This window comes from Cheilinus undulatus, linkage group 9, assembly GCF_018320785.1.
Source record: "Cheilinus undulatus linkage group 9, ASM1832078v1, whole genome shotgun sequence".
NCBI classification, from domain to species: domain Eukaryota; kingdom Metazoa; phylum Chordata; class Actinopteri; order Labriformes; family Labridae; genus Cheilinus; species Cheilinus undulatus.
This window is the reverse complement of record NC_054873.1, coordinates 35,452,940-35,468,107: the sequence shown is the minus strand read 5'-3', so window position 1 is coordinate 35,468,107 and position 15,168 is coordinate 35,452,940. Positions and strand designations below refer to the sequence as shown.

At 39.2% G+C, this 15,168-nt stretch overlaps 1 protein-coding gene across 1 annotated transcript in view; it reads left to right on the top strand.

Moving 5' to 3' along the window:
• Positions 1–335: 335 nt before the first annotated feature.
• The window catches only part of ripor1 (RHO family interacting cell polarization regulator 1), a 94,910-nt gene continuing 80,077 nt past the window's right edge, over positions 336–15,168 (top strand). Inside the window, exon 1 of the mRNA XM_041795004.1 lies at positions 336–444. The gene's annotated coding sequence lies outside the window, so the exon portion shown is untranslated. The remainder of the gene's footprint in view (positions 445–15,168) is intronic.

Genomic DNA, 15,168 nt, shown 5'->3' with positions numbered 1-15,168 from the left:
TCTCCTAAATCCCAAGATGAGATAAAGCAATGTGATGTATTGAAATGTTAACATTTTCAAAAGAGGAAATGTCCCATGGCGAATGTCATTATGGTGATTTGAAAAATCAACGTTAAACGGATGTGAAGTGTAGTCATTGTTTTATTTTGAAGGCCCCAACCGGAACTCCTTATATTTATTGTAGTGCAAGTAACGCAGGTTTGGAGAGCACTCAGCTCTGCATTGCTGAATCTCTGCGAGGAAGAAAGCTGTCCACTGAAGTAATGCAGCGGATATTTTTCTACTAAAAGAGACTGCGTTAAGAGCAGCGACACTCATGGACTGAGAGAAGAACCGTGCTAAGGATAATTTTGACCCGGTCTAACGGCTGATTTTCTAATTTGGATAAAGAACAGATTTGTGTCACCTGGGAGAGGAGAGGAGCCAGAACATCGCAGCAAACATGTATGTTGGTTTAAAATGTGTCTCGTTTCAGTAACTATATCTAGCTAGCTGTTTCTCCAAAGTGTTTATCTGTGCTAGTTAGCCTCCTGTTTTGGTTGGGGGCTTAGCTTACATTAGCTCAGGACATCCTCTCTGTCTGTCATTAGGAGCTTTTCTCTCACTGCTTCAGCCTGCTCCAACCTGCTCCAGTCAGACCAGCGTTGTCCCGCTGGCTTCTCTGTGGAGGAGAGACTAGCGTGCCGAACTGCGTTTGCAAATCTTTAAATTCTGCATTTGTTTAAGTTCCAGTTTCAGTCTGGTGCTTCAGTGAAATGTCACCTCGTTGGTTTGCTTGCTGCAGAGCAGTCCGCAGTGTTTTTTTACAGCACAACATGAAGTAACAGCGAGTGTTCAAAGAGACGGTGGAGTTAAACAAAGTTATCATTTTAAGTGTTGTCTGGTCAAAATTGAACCTGAACGGTTGAGTTTTTGAAGGTCTGGTCCTATTTGCCAGCTTGGTAATGACAGTCTGTCATTGTTATTCAGATTGAGGTGCACATTTATCACCAGGTAGGAAATACAGCCCAACAAAATTTGTATGATGAGAATTATGAATTTAGAAATATGGCCATAAATAAAACAATTTTTATAGGCTATTTTTGTGTGCTTATGTAAACTAGTGTATATTTGAGTGAATAGGTTTCACCTGTTAACATGTCAAGAAACATTGGTTCTGTATGCAGACATTTTTAGTTAATAGTACTTAAACAGTCTTTTTAAATCTCTGTTATCTCACTAGACTCTTGTATTTGACTTTGTGTGTTAGTCAAACCATTAACAGTGAACTATTCAATCATTTCTATGTCAATCATAATTAAGTTAAAACTTGAACTACTGCCTGCTTCTGTGTGGAATAGCCCACTGTTGGCTGAGAGTGAAAGTACAGGGGTGGGTTAAGCTACAGTAAGGTACCATATCACTTCAACCTCACATCATGTAAGGTCGCAGTGACCTTTGACCTCCAAAATCTAATTAATTCACCCTGAAGTCCAAGTGTAAGTTTGTACCAAATCTGGCAAAAAGATAAAAACAGTATTTTCTTGAAATATTGTGCTCACAAGATTAGAAATCACAGTGTTCTTGACCTTGTACCTCTAAGATTGAATCCTTGAGCCAGAGTGGAAGTTTTTGCAAAGTTTGAAGAAAATCCCCCAAAGCATCCTTGAGATATTGATTTCACAAACAAGGAAATGGACATGAGGCTTAGTAATCTTGACCTATGATCTACAAAATCTAATCAGCTCATCTTTGAGTCAGAGTGGACATATGTGCAGAGTTTGAAGATAATCCCTCCAAGCGTTCTTGAGATATCATGTTCACAAGAAAGCCCTGGGTGGGAGCACAGATGGCCTAGCGGTTAGATTGTGCTTCATGTACACAGACGGCCCTGGTTCAAGTCCATCCCTGCATTTCCCGACCCCACACTCTCATCCCTGTTTCTGGCTCTATTCCCTCAGGGTTCCTGCAGATCCTTAAAAAGTCTTAAATAGTGTGAAATTGCACATTTAAAGTTAAAGGCTATAAAAAGTCTTAAAAAGTCTGATTTTACCAGTGAAAGGTCTTAAATTTTAAAGGGCACTTTGACTAAGACATGTTCTTATCCAATCTTTTTTTTCTAGCCAACCTGACACGATTTTAGCTCTCTTTCTCCTCACATTGTTGCAACAATGCATTGTTCTTGATAATTCAGAGAATTAAGTGTTGGATGTTCTGGATTTCCTGGGGGGTGGGGATTTTATCAAGTCACCAAGAATAAATAAATAAATAAACTCGGTATTAAACTCTAGTCCAGTTCTGTAACATAAAGGCATAAAAAGTCAATAAAATCTCATTATAAAGGCCTAAAAAGCCCCAAAAATAAACATTGAAAAAACAGACAGATGGACTGTAAACATAATACCTCCTGCCCTGGTGATCACTGACATGGAGGAATGAAAATGATAAAGGTAAGTTGTGGGAATAGCAGGGAAACTCACTACATGAGTCACATGACATGATACCATACAATATTGATTTACAAGTTAAATACATATATTTTTATGAAGAGTGACAGTATTTTTATTTAGGTTTAGCAATTAGTAACCACATTAAGCAGCACACTCAGCACAGGCATGTGGATTTTAACCAATAAGGGGGCGTTAGCCACAGTCAGTTTTACATTGTTTACACTGTAACCAGTTAAATGATTTGTGCTCAATCTTAACCTTTTTTAATGTTTTATATTAGAAGACCAATTAAACAAAATTAAACTGGTGTTACATCATGATAGCTGATACACAGACTAATTTGAATTATATTTCAATAAATCAATGCTTTGATTTCCCAGGATTCAAACAATTAGATGGTGAGTTGGACTGTCAGGAAAATCCAATTAAAGTATTGTATTTTTTGTTCAAATATTGACTGATTTTCTGTTGATAGTTGGTATAGCATCAAGGCCTGACACCACCTCCTTAACATCAAATTGTGGCCCAAATTTTATTAGTTTTTCAATCAAATCCAAATGCTTTTAATGAAAACTCGAGCAGTTTGGACTTGAGTTGGAACACAAGATGTAATGGAACAAAGGGATGAAGATATATTCTTCAAAATAAAAGCACATCTTAGACTTTTTGCCATGTAGTTTTTCTCAGGCACACGTCCGCGACCCACCGAAACTGTCTTTGCCACCCACTTTTTGGTGCCAACCAAACATTTAAGAACCAAGGGTCTTAGTGGTTAGGGTGAGCCCCATGTATGGATGCTGTAGTCTTCCAAGTGGGTGGCCGAGTCTGACCCCTTGCTCCTTTTCCCCATGGAATTCTGGGCTTTCTCTCTCCCTGATTTCTTACCCTAGCCACTGTCCTGCCAAATAAAAGAATAAAAAGCCCCAAAATAAATCTTAAAGAAGACAAAAATATATTTGGTTCCAGCAATTTAAGAAATTTATCACACAAGGCAGAATGATAATAAATACTCATATATATTTTTTGTTCACACCATCATTGGAGAAAATCTTGACCTTTACCTGAAGCAAACCCTGGCTTTTGAAATCTTGCTTGAGTTGGATTCTGCTGATTCTTATGCTGGCGAAGACAGATGGTGTGCTTGACTGTCATGATGAAGAGGGAACTAAGCCTAAGGTCAAAGCTTTCAATTTACTAGTCAGTCCATGTTCAAACCCTCACATATGGTCATGAGCTATGGGGAATAACCAAAAGAATAATAATAACCAGGAGCTTTGGGCAACAACAAGATACGAGCAGCTGAAATGAGCTTCCTCTAAAGTTTGGCTGGGCTCAGACATTCGAAAGGAGCTTGTAGAAGAGCCGCTGCTCCTTCATGATGAGAGGAGCCAGTTGTAGTGGTTGGATCATCTGTTAAGGTGTCTCCCTTTGGAGGTCTTCCAGGCATGTCCAACTGGAAGGAGACCCCAGGGTAGATCCAGAACTGACTGAAGGGGTTATGTATCCCCAAGGAGGAGTAGGAAACAAAACCAGGTAGAGGGATGTCTAGGTCAGCTTGCTTTAGCCTGCTGCCACCCTGACTCAGCTTCAGATGAGTGGGAGAAAAATAAAACATAAGAATAAATTCAAGAGTGAGATCTAAAACTGGAACTATGAAGAGATTAAGCATACATTTGTTTTCTCTACTTCCCAACAGGCACAAGTTGTTAAAATTCCTTCTACCTGGTTCAAGTATCATGCAGTGTAAATTTTAACTAAAGTCTCTCAGGTCTAAATAAACTACTTATCATTAGACAATGAAAATAAGCCAGTTTCACCTTTTGAAACATATTATGCAAACGGATGAGCTTTCTGTCTGCAGATGGAGGGATGACATTCCTGTCATAGCTGTGAAATACAGCGCATACTGTAGTAGCATTCTTCCTGCACAAATAAACACATGGAGCTGTTTGATTTTCTTCCAAGTGGCGTTGAGGTCGTGGGCCCCAAATGTTGCTGTAATAGGTGACAAAAACAATCTCGTCCAGGCTGTGGGAATCCTTCCTCTGAACCACAAATACACTGTGTCTGCACCGCTCTCTCAGAGGAGAGTGAACAGTGAGGCCTTTGTGCCAGTGCAGGACTCTCACTGTTAGAAGACCTAATTCAGCTAATAATCAGGCCTGCACTAACAAGCTGCACGAAACAGATACAGAGCAGAGGGCAGACACTGTACTCACTCATCTGTGACTTCAACACTGATTGTTACTACAACAAAAGGAACATTAATGATGATCACAGATTTTCAGCTTTATCTCTGTACCTGTAGCTTTGTTTTTAGTGCACATTTAGGTATGTTTTTTTTCTGAAATGCAATAAAATGCTAGTCCAATTTAATCTGCACTTTATTTACTAGGTGCATTATTCATTGATCAATGCAGCAAAAGTGTTGCAGCCCTAATACTTGAACTTAAGAGTTAAATCTACACTGTAGCGAACTTGTGCTGGCCCATGCTGTCAGGAGAACTACATACTTGTATGTTAGTTTGTCTGCGTCAATACGTCAGCAGTTCAGTTTCTGTGTTAGCTATACAGCCAGTTTCCAGCGCAGTCACATTCTCTGCTTGTTTGTGTACAGGAAACCATGCCAACAGAAATGGAGTGCAATATGTTGGAGTTTTAAGATCATGAATATTGCCGCAGTAAGTTCACAAAGAAGAAAAAAATAGTGGAAACATCAGAGGGGATATCAATCCACTGAATCAGCTAAGCCTTAGGATGGGGGAATATTCATGAATCTTGAGATGAGATGTTGGCAAAAAAAGCTGTCAAATTGGTTAAACCTCTGTTGCCATTTATCTCCCAGCACCGTCACCTGCACAAAGCATATCTGTAGACTTTCTCAGAGACTGGAGTCCACCTACCAAGTACACCAATCACAGGACGTGCAGCCTGCGTGGTTTTAGTATGTAGTTTTACATTTTAAGGCGGTGCATGAAAAACTTTGTATGTAGGTCTCTGAGGGTTTAAAGGCTGTGCTAACTGCATGATAGTGAGCATGCCACAGCTTAGATTCAACGCAAGCTTTACAGATAGGGAAGTATGTTGAAGTTTTCCATTTAACACCAAATCGGAATCCACCAACAAAATTCTTTGTAGGTAGCGCCCTAGGAAGTCAACTGATTGAATATTTATGTGTGCAGGTCATCTCTGTAGAGTTGGTAATACCAGATTTTAAATTTGATGGTTCTGATCGTTGTAAAAATCAAACATACTGATACTAGGGCTGTCAAAAGATTAAATTTTAAATTACCATTAATCTTGGAAATTCTGCAGTCTCACTGTGAGACACTGGCGTGGCTCAACCAAAGTGTGCTAAAAGGGACAGTAAAGCATGAGAGTAATGTTACAATGTCATTTAGCAGACTAATCTTTTTAATCACGACAAAAAAAGTACTGAACTAATTGTGGACCCTGATTAATCCTGATTAACTTGATTAAGCGTGACAGCCCTAAATGATGTGTTTGCAAAAAATAAAGTCCCAGGCATATAATAATCTCTTTGGTATGAATTCCAAAAAACACTGTGCACTGTCTAAATTTGAAATAAGAAAAAAACAAAACAAATAAAAGGTAAATTGGCAATTACTGTTTAATAACAGGCAGCAGTAGCTTAGTCTGTAAGGAAACCAGAGGGCCACCAGTTCAAGCCCCATTTGGAACTCAAACTGAACTGGAACCAAGGCTGGACAAACTAGCTGCTAGCTGGTAGGGCTGTAAGATTTGTGAAACTAATCTAAATGTGATTTCAGTATTAAGGACGGCTCAGACTACACAAATTTAGCCAGATTTAAGCCCGACTGCAACGTCGCAGCTCATCATCAAAACTCGGGCCCGATTTTGAGTGTCGGGAACAACAAACGGTCTTGCAGTGTGACAAAATTAACGACAAGTCCAAGATGCCCCAGGACCATGATTCAAGAAGATTAGCATGTCAGAATTTTTCTTACATCGTCGTCTAGTTTGACATCCTGATGTGACGTCAAAGACGTGAATCCTGATGTCTACCAACAGGAGCATTTCCTCCTTATCTTTGCTTCATCATTTACAACATTTGCCACTTTTTATCCTCTTTTATTTCCTAAAACTATGTGAATTTTATTTTATTCACGTTATCACATGCATACGTTAAGTTCTATCTGAAGGAGAGCCAGTCTATATTGTCCTCCTCTTGATATATTCATACTTAGTATCCATAATCCAATCCACAGTTGTTTCTTATTTTACTTTTTTTGAATAAAAAGACCGCTACAGTCACACGGAGTGCTTCTTTTGTAGAGTGACTGACACTCTTTGACCCGCCCCCCTATAACCTGTAAACTCGCACTCAGTGGCGGAGATGGTGGTGAGGTCAGCATACGCTTAGCAGTCCGGATCACTCTTGTAGTGTGGTCAGGCTGTCGGCCAAGTCTGACACAGTGCCATCATGAACGACCAAAAAAATTGTGTAATCTGAGCTGGCCTTTAGACAGATAAAACTAGAGATTAATGATTTTTTTAAAAATATCAGCTTGTGATTATTTTGACTCATTCTAAAAATTTGATATGAATTATTAAGTTAATGGGAGTGATAGTTGTTGTCTTGTCATGTCATTTTGATGAAGAAGAAAATACAAAAACAAAAATGGAAAAACATTAATAAACTCTTCTCGAAGAAATGGCACCTGAGTGTTTGCATCATGTGTAGAGCGTAACATCTCTGCTGCAAAAAAATGTCTTAACTGGTAGTCTTACACAAATTTTAGGTTAAAGAAATATTGCACCTTGAAAATTGCAGTGGGAGAGATTGCAATGTAATCTTACCTTTATATCCTTTCTTAAAGACCCTGTAAAGTGAAAATAGATCTGTATTTAGGTTTGTTGTATGACAGGTCACTGTGTTATGAACCTCTTAACCAAATTTCAGTCAAATAAAACATCTCCAAGTATATAAAATTAAGCTTCAAAATCATGAAAAATGAGGCAGTAAAATCTGCCCCAGGATGATGAGGGCGTGTCTGTTGGATGAGTGGCAGCTACGCCCACTCAGGAGAAAAATGATCCTCTCAAGGAATGCGAAAATCTAAACTGAGGAGAGCACTCATGCCATTAGCCTGCCTCTTGGCCTTTAGTTGACCTTAGAAGAAGAGACAAAGTCTGTTTTCTGTCTCAAATCTCTGTTATGATGCTTTATATGATCCATAGACCACTGCGGCTGATAGGTTTGGTAAATTTACATCACAATGAACAAAAAAACAGCATTTAACGGACTGTTAACTTTCAAAAAAGGCAGAGACACGAGCTAACAATAGAGTGGACTGAGATGAACTGCTCTGTGACTTTAGATTGTAGTGTCTGAGGGGCGGGGTCGTTCCCCACTGTGGGCTCGTGACATCATGAGTCCACATATTGGCCCCACCTACGTCAAACCAAACCAGAAGAGAGGTGAAAAACTTTCTAAAGGTCTAAATCCAAAATTCAGTCACATGTTGATCTCAGTGTTTTCACATGTCTACAGCAACCAGATTCCAACATTTCTAGAGTGTTAAGACAGAAATTTTGGATTTTACTTTACAGGGTCTTTAATAGCTGAAGAGATGCCTGTTTACTCCTTCAGTACTGCAGATGTGCCCTTAAGTAGGGCACGAACCCTCCAGCCACTTTTGGCAGCAAACCTTTATCACAGCATCCCTTCACTCTGACATCTCCTCATTAGTGCACGTCCATGAGATCCTCTTTGTGCATGTGCTTTTGCCTCTGTGTGTAGTGTGTTCAATTACAGAGTAAAAATTTAATTATCTGACATATTGTCAGCATATTTTTGCATTTTAGCCCACACTCTCTCCCTTTAGCTCACAGCAGCATTTGGTTAAACATGTATGACCAAAGATTTGTAATTTTTTTCTGAAAGCTCTGGTACATTTTAGTACCATCATAAAAACAACAGAACATGGATCATTTTGAAATATTGCTGTAGTTTAGAAAATTACTTAAGCTTTAAAATTATATAATCATACATCTTCTAACTGCTTTGAGGCTCATTGCTTTCATGAAGGCTCAGCCTTGCAGCTTAGATGCCGCCTCTGCAGATCAAACTGCAGTTTTTTATGCTTTAAAGTAAAACAAGTTCATTTTACATAAGAAGTAATTGGATCAAAGAGTGAGAATGAAAAGAATCAGAGATGATTGGAAATAACCTCCCTCTCGGCTATGAGGCAGTAAGTTACAGTCAGACGAATAGATCAGTGTGCACAGATCAAAACAAAAATAGAAAAAAGTGCCAAAGTGACTGCATGAGTTCTGCTGAGGAGTCAGTGTAATAATTTGCCTTGACTCATGTATCAGTTTTCTTAAGCACAGGCTGTTATCTTGTCTTCAAAACATTTGAACTCACTACTGCTTTGTGGTTTTAAGTAACTTTCCTATTGTTGTATATACATGATTTAATTATATGAGGGATTATATTACTCAGATGCCTGGACATTCGGCCATCAGCTTAACCACACATCAGATTGCTGCAGCAAAAACCCCCTTTTCTAGGTCTTTTCTAGGTTTGGTTTTTGAGGAGACCTGGAATACCAAAGGATTTTTAAAGAATTGACATATTTGCCATGTTGCCTGCCACTGTGGCTTTCCTTTTTGAAATGCCTTTCATGTGTCTGCAGCAGATCGTAAAGAGAGAGCAGCAGTGAAACTGAAGCACAGCGGCAAGAGGAGCTGTTTAAAGGGTCTGGGAGGCCCCGAAAGCAACCTGACATGATTTACTTCGCTTGGACTTTTTCTGAACCGCCTCAGGCCTCTATCCCTCGCTCTCATACACTCACAGACGCTCACACGTGCTCCTTTGAAGATAATGACTTCCTCTGGTGGAGTAGACTTCCTTGAAAAACTGGACAAACAGCCAATTAACATGCAAACTTTAAAACTGGGATATATACACACATATGGACGTGAACATTCACCAGCCTGAACTTCAGACCTTATAATGACGGTCAAAGACTGACTTTTCAGTCAAAATTGCTGCTGTAGTTTCCACTGAAGGTTTGGTTTTACAGAATATCGTGGTTCAGAAACAACTTTAAACATCCATTATCCGTGCTTTAATTCTTTAATTCTTTAATTCTCTTGGACAGTTTCATGCTGTATACCAGCTCAGAGTTACTTGACGAAGGAACCTCTTCTCTCTAGCTATAGGTTCAAATAAGTGAGGAGCCATAACTTCTATGCATGCACATAACACCTGCAACATGTGAAGAATTTTAGATATCCTGTAGAACCTGCCATGTGGAGAAAAATACTCTCGGTTTTAGAGGTTCTTTTTATATTTTTGCTTACTCTGACTTTTAAAGGTACATCACATCAGCAATAACTTCAGCAACTTAAATGATCAAATAATTTCATAACCTGACACGCCAGATGGATTTGTTTCACACATCAATCTGGGAAAGCTTTAATAGGAAACATTTGAGAAAAGGCAGAGGCTTTGAAACAAACTCGCAGTATGACTGGGTGAACGTTATGTCACATCTTTACGGGGCAATCAGAGCAACAAAATACGTGACATAGCTGCTATCAAGCTGTGCGTGCACAGCTACTGAGAATAACGTGAAACATGGTGACTATAGACATGTACGTACTCGACTTTTGTCGTTTTTGAAAAGAAAACAACTCACTGCTGTTCTTTGTTCTTCTTTTAATGAAGAAATGTCATCAAGTGCTGATAAAACTGGCGCTTTAGCAGCATCCACGCTAATTCTTCCTCCATAACTGCGCCAGCGCTTGCTGCTGCTTGTTTTTTATGTCACGACTCTGCTGCGCCTGAAAGTACTGCCCCTCATCACTGATTGTTCCTGTCACTTTCGAAATGGGCTCAAACGGTTCACATGGGAGCTTTGCAAGATGGATTCGCCAGTGAAAAACAAGGAAAGGGGCGTATCCATCTGCTTTTCAAGGTTAATAATGTCATTCTCACTGAAAATTTTCAACACAAACTGGACATAAGAATATAAAGAAAGGAAAGAGTTATCACAATGATCTGGTACATTGTAGGTACAAGCGTCACCATTGGAACTTACTCCATGAGTTTATGATCTAGAGGTCTAAAAATATAGGAAGTCCAGTTTTTCTGGCTCTAGAAAACAGACCTCCTGTTTGAGCCTAAATTCCTTTTGGCATCTTTATAACATAGTAGGGGTGTGACGAGATCTAAAAGCCACGAGATTTCTCGTCGCGGAAAAATCAATCTGGCGAGATCAATATTGTGCAGACACTTGGAGCAGCAGCTGTCCTTACAGAAAACATTACCAAACTAGAATGGCCATCTGAGGCGGCAGACCCACACCTAAGCAGCGCCACCGAGGAACTCACGCTCCCATTGATTACTATGGTGTTCAAAATTTCGAAGTCTGAGAAAAACCGAACGGGTGCGCGGATCATCACCAAAATGTAATTGATTGTTCCCTGTCACTATCCCAATATTTCCTGAAAGTTTGGTGAAGATCCGACTTTCCGTTCTGGAGTTATCTTGTACACATACAAACAAACAAACAAACAAAGATACGGAACCCTTTACATAACCTCCTGCCAAAACGTAGCTGATCCGGTATCCATTAAGATGACCCCCCTGCGTGCGCTACTTGGGCCGTACATGATCCGCCTATGCATCATCATAACGGTGTGAATTGATGAAATGCTGGTGAAAGCCTGTGCAGTCTCCATGAGGAGAATACAGCGTTTATTTAGTTCATGTATGTGTGCAGATTCGCTCATAGTGCCGCTATTTGTGACTTTGTAACTTTGAGTCGCTGCTTCGTCATGACTCCTTCTCGTCTCACCGTCTGTCAGTCACACATCCATCAGCTGTTGGCTGTGTGTATTATCAGTCAGAAGCTTAACATGTGTAGCGCAATGGGTCTGCATACTGCAGCAGTAAACTTAGCTAAAGTAACTCTGTTTCAGCGCCACAGAGTCCACTGTTAGCTCCAAAAGCGAAGTTAAAGCTTCAGTTAAACGCAACCTGTTTGTTGTATGACAGCAGAGACACACACACTCACTCACCAACGCACACACATTAACACACGCACATCTGTGCGTCGTGTCCAACACTGTTAAAACTCATATGAGAAAAAAGACCATAACACGATAAAATAATCTATTTCTTTAAATTTCGACGTGTTATTGACTTAAAGATTTATTTTGAGTGTTTAAAATATGGATGTCCTTAAAGAGGATGAAAAATAGTTTGATTTTACTAATGCAGCTCTTTATATTTCAGTCTGTTTTAAACAGTGCTTAAATTACTGTTAAAATAGTATAAATGCTTTTATTATAAAAATTTATGTATAATATTAAAAATAGCTATTGTAATTGTAGCGATGAGTGCACAGTGTAGTAAATTAAAGATTTTGTAGACTGTAAAAATGAAAGGTTTGATTTAAAGAGCATTAAAATGTACAGTTTGAGTCAAAGTTAGACAAAACATACTCTTTGGAAGCATTGATAGCCTACTCAGTACTTAGTTCAAACATTTTTGAGTGGACCTGAATGCGTTGTAATTATGGCTTTCAGTTGTATAAAGGATATATTATCCACCCATGTATTTTTTTTCCAAAATTAAAAAAAAAAAAGTGTAAAATCTCGTCTCGTGTCTTGTGGGCCCAAATCTTGTCTCGTCCCGTCTCGTCTGGTGAGATAAGTGTCTCGTCACACCCCTATAAAATAGATATTTTTAGTTATTAAAAAACATTAGTTTCAGTTATGCTTTAAAACTGATGAGAAACCAGACAGGCAGAAGAGTTTCAAGAATAATTCTTTTCTAAATTATCTAAAATAAAATCCATAGTAGCTTAAAGACAATATAGACTACCATAATATTTGCAAATGTAAGAGACATTAAGTATCAGCAGGTGTGTTTGACCCTGAAAACACTAAAAAACTCTTATTTGATTTAGCTGGTAGATGAGCGAGGCACCAGCACTGAATTGAACACTTACTGTAAACATTGACTACTGATATCTTTTTCCTATGGCCAGTTCTTGTTAACAGGGCCCATACCAGACAACACCGATGATGAACCCATACAGTGGTATTGGCTGATATCAACCCTGAAGACAAACATGGGCCTTGTAAAGGCTGGCTCAGGCTACACGATTTTAGCACAATTATAGCTTGAGCAGACCTTCGTAGGGGTTCAGGACCTGTTGGCCCTAAGAAGTTGTTTTATCTTGTGTAGTGTGTCATAGTGAACGACAATCAAGGGCACGTCTGGGACACCTCACAACCTCCTGACAGACGGTCTAGCATGCTTGATTGTAGTCCTGCCCTCTACGATTCTTGCCATGATGCAGGGTTGGAATTTTTTTTTTTTTCCGTCTACCCTCCACTGTGGATGGTGGATTAAAAAAATCTACCAGTCACAAACATTTTTTACCTGCCACTCTATTTTAACTAGCAGCATTATTCAATGAGGTATTATTAAGACTTTTATGTTCAAGTTCCAGGTTATTTCATAAGAGACAGTGCATAAATTATCCAAACTGTCCCTGATTTTAAACCTTGTTTGATGTGTTTATTTAAAAACACACCAAGAGAAAATATTAAGAGAAAGTAATAATATTTCAGAAGATTAACAGTCAGTTCTGCAGAAGAAGACAGCACTTTAGATATTTTTATAGCAGGAAACTGAGTAGATTGAGACAAATAGAACATCAAATACACTGCAAGTCGATTAAATGGAGCTTTAAAGAAACACTAAAGCTTGATGTCAAGCCTTAAAGCTGTACCTGACTGAACTCTGACTCAGCTGAACTCACAGTCTGTGTGTGTGTGTGTGTTTTAGTGTGTGTCCATCTGTGCAGCAGTCCGGCTCAGTGATTCATGTTCTCTGTCTTTCACTAATAACAGACCTGCCACAGTAATCACACGTTACACTGACTACAACCACCATTTAGCCTTTTTACTTTTAAAAGTGGCTGTGTCTGGGATTGAGGGTTGGTCATTGCTGGGTCACTTGTTGTTGTTGTTTTCAGAGCTTGTCTTTTGGAGCTTTTTCTGTTGTGTTTTTCGTTGAAAAGCTGTACCAGGAGATGTTGAGTTTCCACTGACCACTGGTTCATTCTCCTCCTCTTAGTCTCCTCTGTGTCCTCATTTGCATTGCAGGAATGTTTTGGACCTTGTTCTTAACTGGCTGTCCCAGGGATTTTCTCTCTCCGGGTCATTTTCAAAGCATCACATTATGCTGCCTTGAATCCTCTCTGTTCTCCTGTGATTCTGAAATAGACCCTCTTTCACCGTCATGGTGTATCTCTGAGAAGAGAGGAAACTTTGGAGCTGGGAGCAAGGAAATACAGATGTATCCGATTTGTGGAGGTTTTATCAGGTAGACAAAGAAATTCCACACTTCCATATACGGAGCACAGTAGTGATGTTCCTATGCAAATAATTTCAGATCCAATTCAAAGCAAATCATAATTACACTTAGTCCACTAGTCTAAAGTCAGCAAAACATCCAGACGACAGTAAAAACTGAAACTATTAAATTCAGAAAGGATCACATCAACAGTAGAGTAAACAACATGAAGCTGTTTAGCAGAATGTGGCTAATTTATCAGGGCTAGCAACGTTAACCTTCAACCCTCTCTGAGGTAAAACGCACAGTATATGAAATACTGCCACCAGGGGGCTCTCAACCAAAACAATAACACAATATGACGGGTACAGAGTAACGTAAGCTACAATGGCTACAACTGGAAGGTGGCTGCATTACTGTAGACCAGTGGTTCTCAACTGGTCTAGCCTCAGGCCCCACCAATATCTTTGATGACAAATTGCGACCCAAATTTCAAAGATTTTTTTAACAATGCACATTTGGTAAATAAAAATGTTGCACTAAAGATCTTAGATGGAACAGAATTTATGGACAAAACTGATTTGTTTTACACCCCCTCTTCCCCATGGTAACATTTAAATTTTAGCCAATTTTCCAGCAATCTTGAGGAATTATTTCATTAACATGGTAAAAGCAGCTCTTTTATTGCAAGAAAAGGACATAAATGAGTTGAAATATTAAGAGTAAAGTAAACTGTATAGCTGCATGTTCTTCAAAGACTTTTGCCACCTTTTTTTCCTAGACACAGATGGAGACCCACTGAAAACTACTCCGCGGCTCACTTTTGGGTCCCGACCCACCTGTTGAGAACCACTGCTGTACATATTCCTTAAACTTCAAAATGTGTTTTGAGACTGAAGTTTATTTCTTTGTTCATTCTTACACTCTTAAACTTGTTAAAGACTGTAATATTAGGTCTGAACTTCATTTACAGGTGCATCTAAAAAATTAGAATCAAATGTGAAAGTTCGTTTTACCCAGTGATAAATCTTAAAGGCTCACAGCAGTTATCTGTACTGAAATATAAAATTAAAAAACGGCTGCTTAATATTAAGCACCAACATCTGTTCCTGTTCTCTCTGTAGATACTTGAGAATAAACTGCCATTTGAACTAAAACTTCCAGGGAGGATACATTTCTGGTTCTTGCGCTAAGCTCTGCTAGTTGCTCCTGAAGGTGAGTTTAAGGGGCTTGAGGGTTTGAAAATGATTTTGCAGGTCAGATGAGGAGAGAGGACCTAAGGTAGCATAAGTTAGGGTAATGAAAAGTTTCTATTGTCTCTCTCTTTGTCCTCCTCTGCACCTCACTTGGTGTCTGCACATGCAGATGGTCCAG